Source organism: Tenrec ecaudatus, chromosome 11, assembly GCF_050624435.1.
Source record: "Tenrec ecaudatus isolate mTenEca1 chromosome 11, mTenEca1.hap1, whole genome shotgun sequence".
NCBI lineage: Eukaryota > Metazoa > Chordata > Mammalia > Afrosoricida > Tenrecidae > Tenrec > Tenrec ecaudatus.
In genome coordinates this window covers 47381552-47397795 of record NC_134540.1, presented here as the reverse complement: position 1 = coordinate 47397795, position 16244 = coordinate 47381552, and the positions used below count along the sequence as shown (strand labels likewise).

Genomic DNA, 16244 nt, shown 5'->3' with positions numbered 1-16244 from the left:
TGCCCCTGTTGCCTTTGTCCCTTGCAAGCCCCTCAGTGTCTTCCCCTGCCTCCACCACTTTTTGTCAGTCCCTCTTACTGTGTATGAGGAAGCTTTATTTTGAGATATTATAGCATATTTTAAGATATAACAAGATTATGCCATATTTTTAAGTGCCACTTTATGTCATTGATCTTTTTTTTAATTTATTTCAGTTTCTGGAAAGACTTTATTTTGGGGGTGGGGAGAGGGGGGCAGGGCACTCAGTCCTTCTTGGCAGCGGCCTTCCTCATGGCAGCCAGCACGTTGCTCAGCTCCTCTCTCTTCCTCTTGGCTCGGATATGTGTGCCCACCCGCTTCTTGATGAACTTCAGTGCCCGCTTGTCCTTGCAGAACCTTGAGCAGCTCCATGGCCCTCCGCTCTTAGGGTGCGAAGCCGCACACCTCCCGGATCATGTCCCGCAGGAACTTGGTGTGCTTGGTGAGGCGCCCGCCGCGGCAGCGGCTGTGCCTAGGCTTGCTCACATTCTCGGTCACCTTGTGGCCCTTGTGGAGGCCCACGGCCATAGGGGAGCGCACAGCCATGGCTGCGACTCTTCGATGGGTGCCGCGGCGGAAGGCGATCTTTTTATTTTATTGAGATAAAAGATGCCTGACGAAACTTAGCCAACAATTTTCAGCATCGATACGTGTACAGTTGAGCGAATTCAGTGACCTTGATTACATCCACCTTGCTGTGCAGCCTCATGACTTCTACTTTTGCGAGCTTTTCAGTTGCTCCCAATAGAAACTTGGCGTCCCTGAACCAGTAACTCCCCGTTCCTCCATCCAGCCTCACGCATTTTCCATGCAACAATGCACGCACATTTTGTTTGAACTCATGCATTGCGATCCCCTCAAAAGGCATGTTTTCTATTATTTAAAGATCGTCTTATTGGGGGCTCTGACAGTTCTTATAACATTCCATACATCAATTGTATCAAACATATCTGTACATATGTTGCCATCACTATTTTCTAGACATTTACTTTCTACTGACATTAAAGACAATGTCATGCATTATCGTTTTGGTATCAGCTCCTCTTTTTCCCCTCCCTCCCTACTTCCACCCTCCTGACCCCTTGATAATTTATAAATTATTACAACTTTCGTATCTTACACTGATCGCTGTCTCCCTCCTCCTGTGGTTTCTGTTGTTTGTCCCCATGGAAGGGTATGTGTGGGGGGATATGTGTTGACCATTGTGATTGGTTTCCCCCTCCACCCCTCCTCTCCCCATCTTCCCCCTACCATTCTGGTATCACTACTCCTGTTCCTGGATTCCGTGGGTGGTGGGCTCTTATCTCTTAGCTGTACCTATGCACATGCTCTGGTCTATCCCACAGTGAAAAGCACGACTGGGGTCATGATAGTGGGGGGATGAGGAAGCCTCAAGGAACCAGACGATTATTGTGTTTCATCAGTGCTTTACTGCACCCTGATTGACTCATCCCTTCCCTGTGACCCCTCTGTGGGGGGATGTCCCATTGTTAACAGATGGGCTTTGGGTCTCTGTCTTGCTCCCCTTCTTTCGCAACAATATGTTTTGGGGTTTTTAAAATCATTTTATTGGAGGCTTGTACAACTCTTATCACAATCCATACATCCATCCATTGGGGCAAGCACATTTGTATATTTGCTGCCATCATCATTCTCAAAACATTTGCTTTCTACTTGAGCCCTTGATATCAGCTCCTCATTTCCCCCCTCCTTCCCCACTCCCCACCCTCTTGAACAATATGTTTTTTGTTTGTTTATTTATTTGTTGGTTTTGAGTCTTCTGGTGTCTTTTACCTGGTCCCATCAACACCTCATGATCACACAGGCTGGTGCGTGTCTTCCATGTGGGCTTGTTGCTTCTCTGCTAGGCCATCTGTAGGCAACTGGATATCCCCTTACAGAGGGTCATAAGGAAGAGATGAGCCAGTCAGGGTACGGTATAGCACCGAGAAAACATACAACTTTCCTCTAGTTCTTTAATGCTTCCTCCCCTCCACTATCATGACCCCAATTCTACCTTACAAATCCGACTAGATCAGAGAATATACATGGGTAAAGATAAGAGCTGGAAACACAGAGAATCCAGGCCAAATAATCCTCTTAGGACTGTGGTTCTCAACCTTACTGATGCCACGACCCTTTAATACAGTTCCTCATGTTGTGGTGACCCCCCAACCATAACATTCTTTTTTTTTTAAGTCTTCTCCATCCTTCTTTATTCTGTAAACACCTAGTTACAAGTTGCACAAATCAAAAATAAAGGCAGAGGAGGGTGTAGGGAAGACTTTTGACCATAACATTCTTTTTGTTGCTACTTCATAACTGTAGTTTTGCTACTGTTATGAATCGGGCGACTCCTGTGAAAGGGTTGTTCAGTCCCCAAAGGGGTCACGACTCACAGGTTGAGAACCACTGCCTTAGGATCAATGATGACAGTATTGATAGCAGGAGGGGAAGGGGAAAGGGGGAATGGATCACAATGATCTACATATAAGCCCCTCCCAGGGGGATGGACAACAGAAAAAGTGGATGAAGGGAGACATCAGTCAGCGTAAGACATGGAAAAATAATAATTAAAAATTACCAAGAATTTCATGAAGGAGGAAAGGTGAAGGAGGGGAAAAATGAGGAGTTGATATCAAGAGCTCAAGTAGAAAGAAAATGATTTGAAAATGATGATGACAACGAATGTACAAATGTGCTTGACATAATGGTTGTATGTATGGATTGTGATAAGAGCTGCACAAGCCCCCAATAAAATGATTTTAAAAAAACCCTCATTGAGTTCACAGAGAGTCCCTGCTTGGTGCTAATGCTTAATGGCTTGACTGCTTAACCAAAAAGTTGGAAGCCCAAGTCTACCCATAGGTACCTCAGAAGAAAGTAACCTACTCCCAAAAATTCCATCTTGGAGAGCCTTGTGGAGCACAGTGCTACTGTGAACACATGGGGTCCCCAGCCGCTGAAATTGACTGGATGGTGACTTTGTCTTTGTCTTGATTCACACATGACTCGTTTAACTCAAGCCTGAAGTGTCTGGTGTGGTTGAGACTTGTTCACGCTGTGGCTACTATAATGTGGCTACAGCCTGAACTCTCTTTGACAGTCTCTCTGCCTCGTTTCACCCAACTCCATTCTTCAGAGAAGATTCCCCACGAGAGAGTTCGTATTCCTCTAATAACTTATCAACAGTCACCATGGCCCCCACAGGATGCCCACATGTCACTTCACCAGACGTGCCTATATTTGTCTAAAACTCTGAGAAGCCAGGTTCTCAGAAGCCTCCTCCCGGAGGCTCATCATTCCCATGCCAATCAGTGATGCAGAAAGGGGTGTGCAGAAAAAATAAGGGCTCCCCTACTTCACCTGTTCACTTACAACATAATCTCTTGCATCAATCTTGAATCTACCGTAGCCTGCCAGAGAGTGAAGAAATGCACCTTGGGAAAAGTGCAGCCAGAAAGTTCCCTAGAAGTGAGACTGGAGAGACGGTGTCACACTTTACAGTGGACATGCGCTAGAGTACATGAAGGAGTCTCAGCCACACCAGACAACGGAGGCTGTGAGTAAAGAAGGGCATCTCCAGAGGGTAAACTGGAGGGTCAGCAAACAAACAAACAAACAGGGATGGTTTGACACAGCGGCTGCTGCGATGGACTCAAACATACCTATGACCCGCGGGGTCGACCTCTTGTTACACATGGGAGTGCTAGAGCAGACTGGAGCGGAAGCGACACAACTCCATCCACTTCCTGGATTGAAATTTCAGCCATGACCTAGCTCAAAACGAGGGCACCATTTACGAAACAAGAAGCCACTCTAGGTATTTCAACAGAGGGAACGTAATATAAGGGTACGAAGCCTGTCCGAGTGCCTTTTAAATTGCAAAATACCACACACCACAGAAACCTTTCCTAATAAAGTTACCAATGAATTCCTAATTGGCAAATCATGGAGACTTTACAGTATTGGCATACTTAACCAAAAGTCAAAAAAATCCAACTACTGCCATTGAGTTGACTCAGACTCAGAGGGAGCCTATAGGACACGGTAGGGCTGCCCGTGGGGGTTTCTGAGACTGTAGCTCTTCACAGTAGTAGAAAGCCTGTCTTTCTCCCACGGAACAGCTGGTGGGCTCATCACACGGTGGACCCTTCAGATCGCAGCCCAACACAGAACCACGGTGCCTCCAGGGATCGTCCTCACCCGAGACCAGGGTGCAATATTCCAAGCTGCAGGATAGTTCCTTCCTCCTGACGCCCTTTCCTTCTTCTGCTCCAGAGACCTGGTATTGTTCCCTGATCGCGCTCAGCTCAAAGACGCTTCACAAATTCTTTACTTCCACCTGCTTTTTACTGCACAAATATTTTCCTAATAACTCAAATAAACATTGATGCTCAGGAGGGGGTTCATTTTTTATCCCTTCTTCTGTAGGCACATTGGTAGTTCTGGGGTAGAAGTCTTGCCTTCCATGTGGGAAACCTGAGTTCGATTGGACAAAGTCATGCTCCCGTCAGTGGAGGCCTGCATGTCGCTTCAAAGTTGACTATGTTTCAGTCGACTTTCCAGATGGAACAAGAGGGACTAAGAAGTGAGGCCTAGGGATCTGCTTCTAAAAAATCAGTCCATGGATGACAATGGTCCATCGCCACGCAGCCATTGAGATGGGGCAGGTCTGGGCAATGTTTGGCTCTATTGTGTGTGGAGTCTTCATGAGTCAGGGCTGACCAACAGCTGCTAATAATAAACAACTGCCCTTTTACATTGTTTTTCAAGTCACACACACACACACACACACACACACACACAACCCACCCTCTCTCACAAAAAGGTTTCAGAGAGTTAACTCAATATTCCTACTCTCTTTTTTTTTTTTTTTTTGCTGAATTGGAAACCCAGGTCTGAAAGTCAGGCTTAAAGGTACCCAGCGAGTTAAAATCAAAGATCCAGTGGCATTTATAGAAGCCTGAGTCCTGGTTCTGAGCTGTGGTCGGAGACAATAGAGCCTCTTCAAATAATAAGCAAACCGAAATTCCCAAGGAAGTGACAAAATGACAGCGGGCATTGTTCCTTGTTATTTCCTTGTTTCTTTTTAATTTGTTTGCTTATTTGTTTCATGAGAACCCTGTCAGGAGGGAAAAAGCCATATACAACGTATGCATTTCTATCTTGCCTGTATTCTTCTCTCTCATGATAATACTTTTACAGCTTTGAAACATAGTTTTCATTTAAATCTGTTTAACTTCATAAAATGATAAACCGACTCATTTTAATTTTGTCTAATTGGATTATATTCACTTGAATGATAAATTTATGGTATAACAAATGTACCCATCTGAATATGTTTAGCTTATTTAATTTGTGAAATGTGACACTGAATTATTTAGTTGGGGGGGGCAGGAATTCATTTTATTGTAAAAACTTAAAAAAATTATTGTGGTAAAAAAAATTATAATGCAATATTTGTACACACTTTTGATGCCTACAATTCAGTGGTGCTGGTTTCATTAAGCATGTCCTGTACCTCTCACCAATGCTGGTTGCCAAATTACCCATTACTAAAAGAGGTCTGGAGTGGCGTGTGTTACCCATTGGCTGCCAACTTCAAGGTCAACAGTTTAAAACCACCAACCACTGCACAGGAGCAAGATGAGGCTCTCTACTTCTGTAAAGGTTTACAGTCTCAGAAACTCAACGAGCCAGTTAGTTCTACCCAGGTCTATAAGGTCGCTATGAGACAGAAACGACTCAATGGTGGTGAGTGGAAAACATCAACTGTCAGTTTGGTTGACTTTCCATAAGTTCCTTAAATGAATGATTTAATGACATACAGAATGAGTCTTAGTATTTTGTGATGTGCACCATGAAGACAGTATCTGTCATTTCAAAGTAGGCCTTCGAGACGCTACACAACCTGCTCCCTGGCTCCACGCTGGTTCCTTCTCATTCCCCTTCCCCCACTCACGTGTCCAGCCTTGTGGTCCTCCGAGCTGGACTTGACTAGACAAGGGCCTTTACCTGGACCAATGTCTCTGCCAGAAATATTCCTTGCTGAAAAAATCCCGTGACTCACTCCCTTACCTTGATCAACTCCTAGCAAAAAGCTATAACTTTTTCAATAAAGTCTGTGTTAACAGCTTTATTTCAAATTGCAGCCTGCCACATACACAGTACCTCAGAGTGGATTTTGACCCAGAGAGACCCTGTCAGACAGAGTAGAACTTCCCCTGTAGGTTTCTGAGCCTTGAACTCAATGGGCACTCTGCCATGGGGTTGTTGCTGTTGCCAGGTGTCAGAATCAAATTCGTTCGGACTCACTGCAAGCCCATGGCCAACAGAACTCAAACTGAAGGGTCCTGCACCATCCTCACAATTGTTCTTGGGTTTGAGCCCACCCTGCCCCCATGGGAGACCCCATCTTTTTTCCTTTCTTTCTCTTTCTTAATAGTACTTCTCACCTTCAAACATTTTGTATGTGAGTATGTTTTTCATGTTTATTGTGGGGGGGGGGAGGCTGTCCGGTCCTGTAAAGATTGACTCCCGTGGAAGCCCTATCTAGGCTTGCTATGAGTTGGGATCCACTTGATGGCCGTAGGTTTGGTTTACGTATTGGGAGGAGAGGCATTGAGTTGAAATGCAGGTTCACTTTTACTCTTGAGAAATGGCCACAGAAACATCATCACCAGGGCCAGGGAGCACTAGAACTGACTGTGAAAATGTAAACACAACTCATCGTAAGAGCGATTTGACATGGAAGTGTATGTGAATACTATGTCAAGGAAACTACAGAAAGAAATAAAAGAAGAAACCAAACTGGACCAGCGGTTGCCACGGGTGAAGGGGAAGAGTTGGTGCTTAGGGGGATGGCGTCTATGTTAATGGTGGTGGAATGATTTGGAAAGGGATATCAGTAATGGTTGTACATCATGAAGAGTATGATCAATGACACTGAATTATACAAGTAGCAGTTGTGGAGATGGAGAATGTTCATTTGGATATATTTCTGCCACAATTAGAAATATATAAAATCATGTGAATAACAATGAGTACAAGGAAGACGAAAATGTTCTAGAATTGAATATGGTAATGATTGTACAACACTTCTTGATATGATCGAATTATTGAATCGTATGATGTGTGAGTGAAGTGCTACTAAAACTGTTTGTTTATTTTTTAAAAAAGGGTATACATATGGCAGCCAACTAAAAAGGAGGGGAAGAGAAAGAAAGAAAAAAAGACATGGTCCCACCACACTGAGACAAAACACTAAGGGTATGCAACAGAACAGCAAGGGCAACGGAGCAACTAAGTCCCCAGGGAATACCAAAAATAGACTTTGGGGCCAGGGCTTGGCGCTCCATCAGACTCAACCGGAAAACACCCCTAAAGGCCAACAAACAGTCCTTGAACTAACTACACGCTTTTCTATTTTGTTGGTGTTTTTTTTAATGGCTTTTTGCCATTGTTGTTGTTTTGTTTCTTTTGTTGCTTTGTTTTGCTCTGTCTTGTTTTTGTGCATGTTATTATCTCTGCAGGTCTGTCTAAGTAAGATAGGCTGGATGAACAATCTGGAGGAGAAAACAACGGGACTGACGGTTCAGGGGTCATGGGAGACGGAGAGGTGAGGGGAAAGGAAGTGGTGTTAACAAACCCAAGGACAAGGGAAAAACAAGTGATCCAAATTGGTGGTGAGGAGAGTGTAGGAAGCCTGGTGGGGCTTGATCAAGGGCAATGTAACTGAGAGGAATTACTGAAACCCGAATGAAGGCTGAACATGATAGTGAGACAAGAGGAAATTAAAAGGAAATAGAAGAAAGAAGTAGGCGGCAAAGGACATTTATACAGGTCTAAATACAAGCATGTACATACATAAATTTATTTATATATAACAAAGGGGAAATAGATCTATATACATATATTTATAGGTTTAGTATTAAAGTAGCAGATGGACATTGGGCCTCCACTCAAGTACTCCCTCAATGCTAGAATACTTGATTCTATTAAACTGGCATTCCATGATGCTCACCTTACCAACACCATAGCTGAAGACAAACGGGTGCATAAGCAAATGTGGTGAAGAAAGCTGATAGTGCCCAGCTATCAAAAGATATAGCATCTGGGGGCTTAAAGGCTTGAAGGTAAACAAGTGGCCATCTAGCTCAGAAGTAACAAAGCCCACATGGAAGAAGCACACCAGCCTGTGTGATCATGAGGTGCCTAAGGGATCAGACATCAAAGAACAAAGGATCAAATCATTTGTGAATAAGGGGAGTGCAGATTGGGGACCCCAAGACCCATCTGTAGGCAACTGGACATCCCTTACAGAAGGGTCACAGGGAGGAGACAAGCCAGCCAGGGTGCAGTGTAGCAACGATGAAACATACAACTTTCCTCTAGTTCCTAAATGCTTCCTTACCCCCACTATCATGACTCCAATTCTACCTTACAAATTGGGCTAGACCAGAGCATGTACACTGATACAGATAAGAGCTGGAAACACAGGGAATCCCGGACAGATAAGTCCTCTGGACCAATAGTGAGAGCAGAGTTATCAGGAGGGTCAGGAGAAGGTGCGAGAAGAAAGGGGGAAATGATCACAATGATCTACATATAACCCCCTCCCAGTGGGACAGCAACAGAAAAGTGGGTGAAGGGAGACAGCAGTTGTAAAACATGATATATATAAATTATCCATGTTTCATGAGGATGGAGGGTGGGAGAGACGGGGAAATGAGCTGATGCCAAGGGCTCAAGTAGAAAGAAAATACTTTGAAAATGATGATGACATATGTACAAATGTGCTTGACACAGGGGATGAACGTATGGATTGTGTGAAGAGCTGTAGAACTCCCAATAGAATGATTTAAAAAAGAAAGAAAGAAACATCAGCCCCAAAATGCTCAGCTCAAACTGTTCAGGAGGGGGAAGGGGTGCGCACTCAGCTCCTCCTGAAGGGGAAAGTATTCTGCATTTTCCCAGCAGGCATTAGGGCGGAGACTGGCTCAGCATTAGCACACCACGGAAGTCAATCACCTTCTTTTTTTTTTTTAAACAGTTTATTAGGGGCTCATACAACTCTTATCACAATCCATACATACATCAATTGTATAAAGCACGTCTGCACATTCTTCGCCCTCATCATTTTCAAAGTATTTGCTCTCCACTTAAGCCCTTTGCATCAAGATCAATCACCTTCTATTAGCATGGGTGGCCGAGTCACCGCTAGCACCAAGACCTACGTTTAGAAGAAGCCCACGCTGCTGATAGAAATGGCACCCCTTCAACAAGTTGGAAGGAACAATGCTTTCTGCTCCTTTAAAGAATTAGAGTCTCAGAGACCCAATGGGACAGCTCCACTCTGTATTATAGGGTTGCCACATGTGGTAGTTACAAATCTGCTGTCAATTTGAAACTTGAGAGTGAAGGGGTGGAGTTTAGCCTGTCAATCAGGTCACAGCTTGATGACCTCATTTGGAGGGGCTAAGGAGATAAATAGCTCTCTAGAGGCGGGACACATGTTCACTTCCTGTGAGACATTACTGATGACGAGACTGATAGAGCTATGCTGATGCAGCCAGAACTCCTGAGCTGAAGAAGTCATGTGGAGACCCCCGCCAGCACTGAGATGCTTCGACCACCACTGGATCCACAGACTTTCCACCCACTGGCCTGTGCTCTACCTGCACTCGGGATCATTGCAAGTGTTGTGTGAGTCTGAAGAGGGCTTTATAGATTGGTATCAGACATATGGGTTAATGTCGGACTTATGGACTTGATCTAGACTGGGCTGGGATGTTTTCTCAATATTCAATTACTCTTGCATATAAAGATCTTTCTTATACATATATGAGTGTCTATTAATTTGTTTCTCTTGCCTCACACCACAAGTCATAATTTATTTATAGCAATGAGTTTGGTTTTTTTGTGGTTTTTAACAAGCAATATCTGAGAACATCCATTCATGTCCAATCACCAGCGCTCCCGTCCTTCAGGAGGGTGGGGTGGTAACAGGGGCCCTTTGCTTTCGTTTCCTCTCTTCACCACATCCACCTATGGATAAACAGGTAGTTCTGTCTACTTCCTGAAGGAAACGAAGAGAAGCCTTTGTCTAGATAATCAAAATCATTAAGACTGGATGTTATAGCTAAATCTAGTCTTTTGGCTAACAAGGCCAGTGGTTCAAACACACTAGATATCTCATAGGGAGAAAGAGGACGCTGTCTGCTCCCATAGAGACTTACAGCCTCAGAAACCCTATGCAGAGGTGGGGTTTTTTTTCTGCCAAGTGCCATTTGGATATTTATAACATCATTCAAAGGCCACACAAAACTATCAACATAAAAGTTAGTTGAACCATTAGCATTTATCAAGAAGTCACAAGGGTGGGAGGGAGGGAAAAAAGAAGAGCTGATACCAAGGGCTCCAATAGAAAGTAAATGTTTAGAAAACGATGATGGAAACATGTACAAATATGCTTGATATAACTGATGTATGGGGTGTTGTAAGAGCTGTAGGAATCGCCAATAAAATTATTTAAAAAAATAATTAGCTTGAGCTCAAACCAAATCCACTGCAGGCAAGTAGATTTCAACGGAAAGCAATCCTATGCAGCCAGCCTCATCCACCTCAAAAACTCTAAGCCCACGTGATTAGCAAGACCACACATGCATATGGAATGACCACGAGCAAGTCATCGGAGAAGCTGGGCTGTGTGAAGAAGAAAGCACCATTCGGATTGGAGGCAGGCTTCTTAACAACCTGTAGTGTGCAGATGACAGGTGCAACACTGTTTGCTGATAGCGAGGAGGATTTGAAGCACTTGCTGATGCAGATCAACAATTGCAGTGTTCAGTCTGTAAAGGAAACAAAAAGCTGTCAGAATTGTCTCAATAGCCATGGGTTCAGTTTGAGTTATTGTTGGAAAAGTCTGGAAGTATCCAGATTCCCCCCGACAGCAGACTGGTTAAATAAACAGTATGAGGTATGCCAAAATCCCCAAACCCATTGTCATCAAGTTCATCCTGACTCATAGCAACCCAGTGTGTGGTGCCCTGAGGCTGTCGGCCTCAGAATGGGACCAGTTGGCCTCATCTTTCTCCCTTGGAGCTCCTGCCTGGTGGGTTTGAACTTTCAACCTTGGGGTTAGCAGTTCCCCAGTGCTACCAGACAGTGACATTGTATGCAGCTGTGAAAATGCTTGAGGTAAATTTATAAATTTTTGTTGTTTGGTGCCATGGGATTAACTTCTACTCATAACCAAGAGGAACTGCCCCTTAGGGTTTTAATGGCCCAGACTCTTTCTGGGAGGAGATCTACTTGTCTTCCTCCTGCAGGCTTGAAATGCCACCCTTTGGTTAACAGCTAGGCTAACCAGTGGCTTTGTGCCACTACATAAGATAAAATAAACTCAAATAAAAACAAAACAAAGCTAAACCCACTGCTATTGAGTGCATTCTGACCCTCCATGGTCCTGTCTGCCGAGCAGAACTGCTCCGTGGGACTTCTGAGACGGACATTTATTGAGCAGAAAGCCGTGGAGTCCTCACACAGAGCAGCTTGTGAGTTTGAATCGAAGACCTTGCAGTTAGCAGTTCAGTGTTTAACCACCGTGCCACCAACTGAAACCAAAAACAAACCACTACCGTCATAGAAAGCAAATGTTTTGAGAATGATGATGGCAACAAATGTATAAATGTGCTTGACACAATGGATGTATGTATGGATTGTGATAAGAATTGTATGAACCCCCAATAAAATGATTTTTTTTAAAGAAAACATCTTAGTAGGTATAGAATAATTGTGGGCAAAATAAGAATATTTCTTATATATATATACACACACACATACATGAGATATTTATTTATTTATATTTATACCATATATACTCGAGTGTAAGCCTACCCAAATATCAGCCCAGGCACCTAATTTTACCGGAAAAACTGCATAAAACATGTGCCGCAAAACTCAGCTTATACATAAATAGACACGATATATATGTATACATGAAGGCTATTTCTAAATAGGGCAGGATATTACTTTGAAATGTTTATGTGGGGGGGGGCTTCCACTCCCTGCTGCCATTGCTCTATGTGCCCCTCCCACCCTCTGCTGTCCCAGGGCAGCCCAGACCTCCGGGGAGCAGGGCCACAATTGAACAGAACAAAAGCGTTCTTAACTCTTGGCAGAGAAAGCAGGTTAAAAAATAGTGTTGGGAAGAATGAATGCTGATGCAAAAGCCAGTTTTCCTACTTGAGAAGAGAAAGAGAGAGAGAAGCCAGTGTTGAGGGAGGTGGTTTGTTGGGAAGGGTGTGTGTGTGTGTGTGTGTGTGTGTGTGTGTGTGTGTGTGTGTGTGTGTGTGTGTGTGTGTGTGCGCGCGCACACGCGCGCGCGCACGCCAGGGGATATCACTCCACTGCCCATGTAGGACTGAGCCCAGGTAGTGTGGGGATCCAAGAGGAGAGGGATCTGTGCCCAGTTTCTTGTCTGGGGCCCCCATAGAGTTCTGACCGTTGACCACGGCCCCAGAGAATGAAGGAGACAGAAGTGCACGGTATGCGAGGCTGAGAGTTCCTGGGGCAGCTTCCCTGGCTAGGGCTCAGGGGGAACCTCAGGTTTCATGTGAAGATTGGGCAGCCACGTGAGGCCCTTTGGCCACTAGGAGACAATACTATCAGCAGGTTATGGCAATACCCATGGGTGCCAACATGGAGTGCTGATGGGACGGCCCCTATAAAGGGTGGGTGTCTCTCAGAATCAACCTGATGATGGAGTTCTCCTGTCAGTGGAGGCTGGCGTTTTGCTGCAATGCTGAACAGAGGGGCAGTAGGCATGATGGTGGGTACTGACAGGTTCAGGGCTGACCGATGGCTGGCACAATGGTGGATACTGGCATACTCAGAGCTAACCAATGGCTGGCCATATCCTCCACCAGGATGCCATGCCAGCTCCCTGCAATGCAGAACAACCTCAGGGACACAAGATCTGGCGGGGAGCCTCCTCTGAATTGACTAACCCAGATAGTCTCCCCTTGACAGGACTGGTGTGCTCAAAATAGAGATAAAGATGTTATTTCTAAAAGCTACAGTTTTGCACTCTTGAAGGTGGGATCCTGAAATTAATCATCCCTGCTATGTATAGATACGTGCTTGTTTATAAATCAAGGGATTCAGGAAGGCATTTCAGAACTGTAACAGAGGGATGGTAGCATAGTGTTGGGCTGCTAACCCCAAGGTCAGCAGTTCAAAACCTCCAGCCACTTTGAGGGAGAAAGATGAGACTTTCTACTCCCGTAAAGAGTTAACAGTTTTGGTTAACAAATTAACAGTTTTGGAAACCCACGGGGGCAGTTTTACCCTGTCAAATAGGGTCAATATGAATCAATTGACTCAATGGCAGTGAAGGTTTTGGTTTAACCTCTGGGGGAAAGAAATGAAGGGACAGGGGTTTAGGGATTTTTCATTTCAGTACTGCTTGAATTGTTTCACAAATTTACTTGGGGTTAAGTCATCAGGCTGCTAACCAACAGGTCAGAGGTTCAAACCCCTCAGCTGCTCTGAGGGAGAAGGGTGAGGTTGTCTGCTCCTGTAAAGATTTACAGATGGCAGTGGGTTCTAAAGAGCTGTCTGTAAAGAACTCTGAGTCTATAACATAAGTCAAAGAGCATGCGGGAGCGCATGACTTCACGCTCCAATTAAACATCGGAAGACATCCACATAGAGAAGGGGCACAGGTTCCTTAGAAACAATCCTATAGGGTTCCCCGGAACCTTCGAGGACCCCAAAGAGCAGGTGCAGCGCTGGAAGAGAGCTTCATCCAATCGGATGATTTCAGATGTCCCGAAGGACCTGCTGAATCACACTCCACATGGCTGTTTTCAGGAAGAAAGCAGAAAGCTAAGAACTACATTTTTGACCTAAATACAGAAAGAGCAGAAATGGACATGTAAGTAATCTGATTGTATCAGTCCACTCACTCCTTTATAGGAATCCATGCTAAAGCCTACAAATATAACAACAAAACTCTCTTTTTGGAGCCAGCTTTGCAAATTAATGCCAAGAAATTGATGAGTAATCAACTGAAATCTTTTTTCTGTGTGTGAGATTTCCCAGACCGATAATATGAATGAATGAAAGAAATCCGTGTCCTCAGCTACTGTACTTACATGTTTATATGGAAGAACTATGTCTTTATCAGTATTCCCATTACTGTGACTGGGTCACCATGGCTCTTGTTGGTCCTTACTCCTGGCAATCCCTCCTGTGCACAGTGGAGCGGGACCATTTGTAATCCTCAAGGTCTTCGTGGGCTGATTCTTGATAGTAGGGAGCCAGGCCTTTCTTCCTCCTCTGCCTCAATCTGTATACTCTGCTAAAACCAGTTCAGCCTCATAACAAGGCACAACCCTCAACCAATGAGTGATGGCTGTCCATGAGGTCCATTGGCCCACAACCAAACCTGGGTCTTCTTCACAGAGGATCAGAATTCTGCTGAATCGCTATCAAAGCTTGTATTGTTATTGGTAGAGTTGAGGAGAGGTGAAGAAGAAGTCACTTGGGCAAAGTTCGTGCAGGTCTTAGGGAGCAAGGAATGCCAGGCAGAGGGAATAACAGGAAGCCACAATGTGGGCATTCAAGGCATCTGAGGGAAAGTAGGGGGACCCCCGAGGCAAGAGCCAGGAGGGTCGCGAGCTCACAGGGCAGTTGGTAAGAACTAAGTGTTGACCTTGAGTGAGATGGGAAACTAAGGGAGCATTTGCAGCACCTATGATGGAGCCTGTAAAAGTGCCAACTGACTGCAGATGGCAGGGGTTCCTGAGGGAGCGAACTGTGAGTGGGCTCTGCTACTCACTGAAAGGGTATAGGTTCAAGACCACCCAGAGGCACTTTGGTAGGAAGGCTGGGTGATCTACTTCCAAAAACTCATCCACTGAAAACCTGGTGAAGCACAGTTCTACCTCGACACACATGGGGCCGCCCTGAGCCCATGGGGCCTGGATGGTAACTGGTTAGGAATAGGGAGTAAAAGAGAGTCAACGTGGAGGCTAGTACTCACCCCCGTCTTCCCCCGCCCCCGACACACACACATACACACACACACACACACACACACATCACAGGCAAAGCAAGGGCATGGTCTTCCTCCGAGGCTGCACCTTGCACTGGCCTGGGGAGACTCATTTCTTTCTTTGTTATTAGGGACCATTTGGTCATTTTCAACTCCTTGTAACTCCGTGGCACAGAGCAGAGCTGCCCGCAGGGTGTCCAAGGTTATAATCTGGACCGAGATGATTCCCTGGGCATTTTGCCCCGAGGCACCGGGCAGCTTTCTAGGCGCCGCTTGGCTCTCTTGAAGGGAGGCTTTATGGCTACTTCTACGTTCTCACCAAATACAAATGGCCAGGTGGCAGTCAGTAGCTGGTGAGTCCACTCAAACCAAAAGCAAACTCACTAACCTTGGAGTTGCTGTCAAACCAGCGTATGTTATCCCTCCACTGTTCTTAACCTAACATACTTTTGGTAGAAATTACAGAAAGCGATAGGCAGCCATGCCAGCAGGGCGGTAGCTAAGGCAGCAGAGCCTGAGCTAATCAAGAAGGGGACAGACAGGCTTGAATGACATGCTGGTGACCGCAGAGTCTGGAGTTAGTAACTGAGTATGGATATGGATGCCCGGAAATTCTATAACTTAAACCCTCTTTGAACCAGTTATTGCTGTTGTATTCGGAGAACACTTGTATTCGTTTCCTTGGGCGGCTGTAACAGGAAAAATACGCTAAAGTGGTGGGTTAAAAACACAGGCATGGACTCTTGCTCTGTTCTGGGACTGGGGTTGTCAGCCTCTATGAGAGGACCACACAGGCCCCCCCCCCTGTTACAGAGAAGAGAGTTCCCCACTGCCCACCAGGACGTTCCTGACCACCATCAATTTTTTTCTTCTTTTTTTCCCATTTTATTGAGGGCTCATAGAGCTCTTATCACAATCCCTCCATCCATCTATTGCTGACCACCATCTTCATGGAAACAGCTCTTCGGGGTTCTTCTAGAAGCCCTGGGTGGAATCAAACCCCATCCTTGGCCTTAGAAGCTGCTGGCAAACTGCGTGTATCACCCAGGCCCCGGCTTCAGGCTGTGGGAAGGGCCAGCTCCCCCTTCAGGCTCTTATCTTTCTTGCCTCCTGGGAGCCCCGGGAATTCCTTGGCTTGAAACTGAAGCATCACTTTCTCCAC

At 45.2% G+C, this 16244-nt stretch overlaps 1 pseudogene; it reads right to left on the bottom strand.

The window, feature by feature from the left end:
* Positions 1 to 242: 242 nt before the first annotated feature.
* Positions 243 to 564, bottom strand: LOC142461620 (large ribosomal subunit protein eL36 pseudogene; annotated as a pseudogene).
* Between the last annotated feature and the right edge of the window lie 15680 nt (positions 565 to 16244).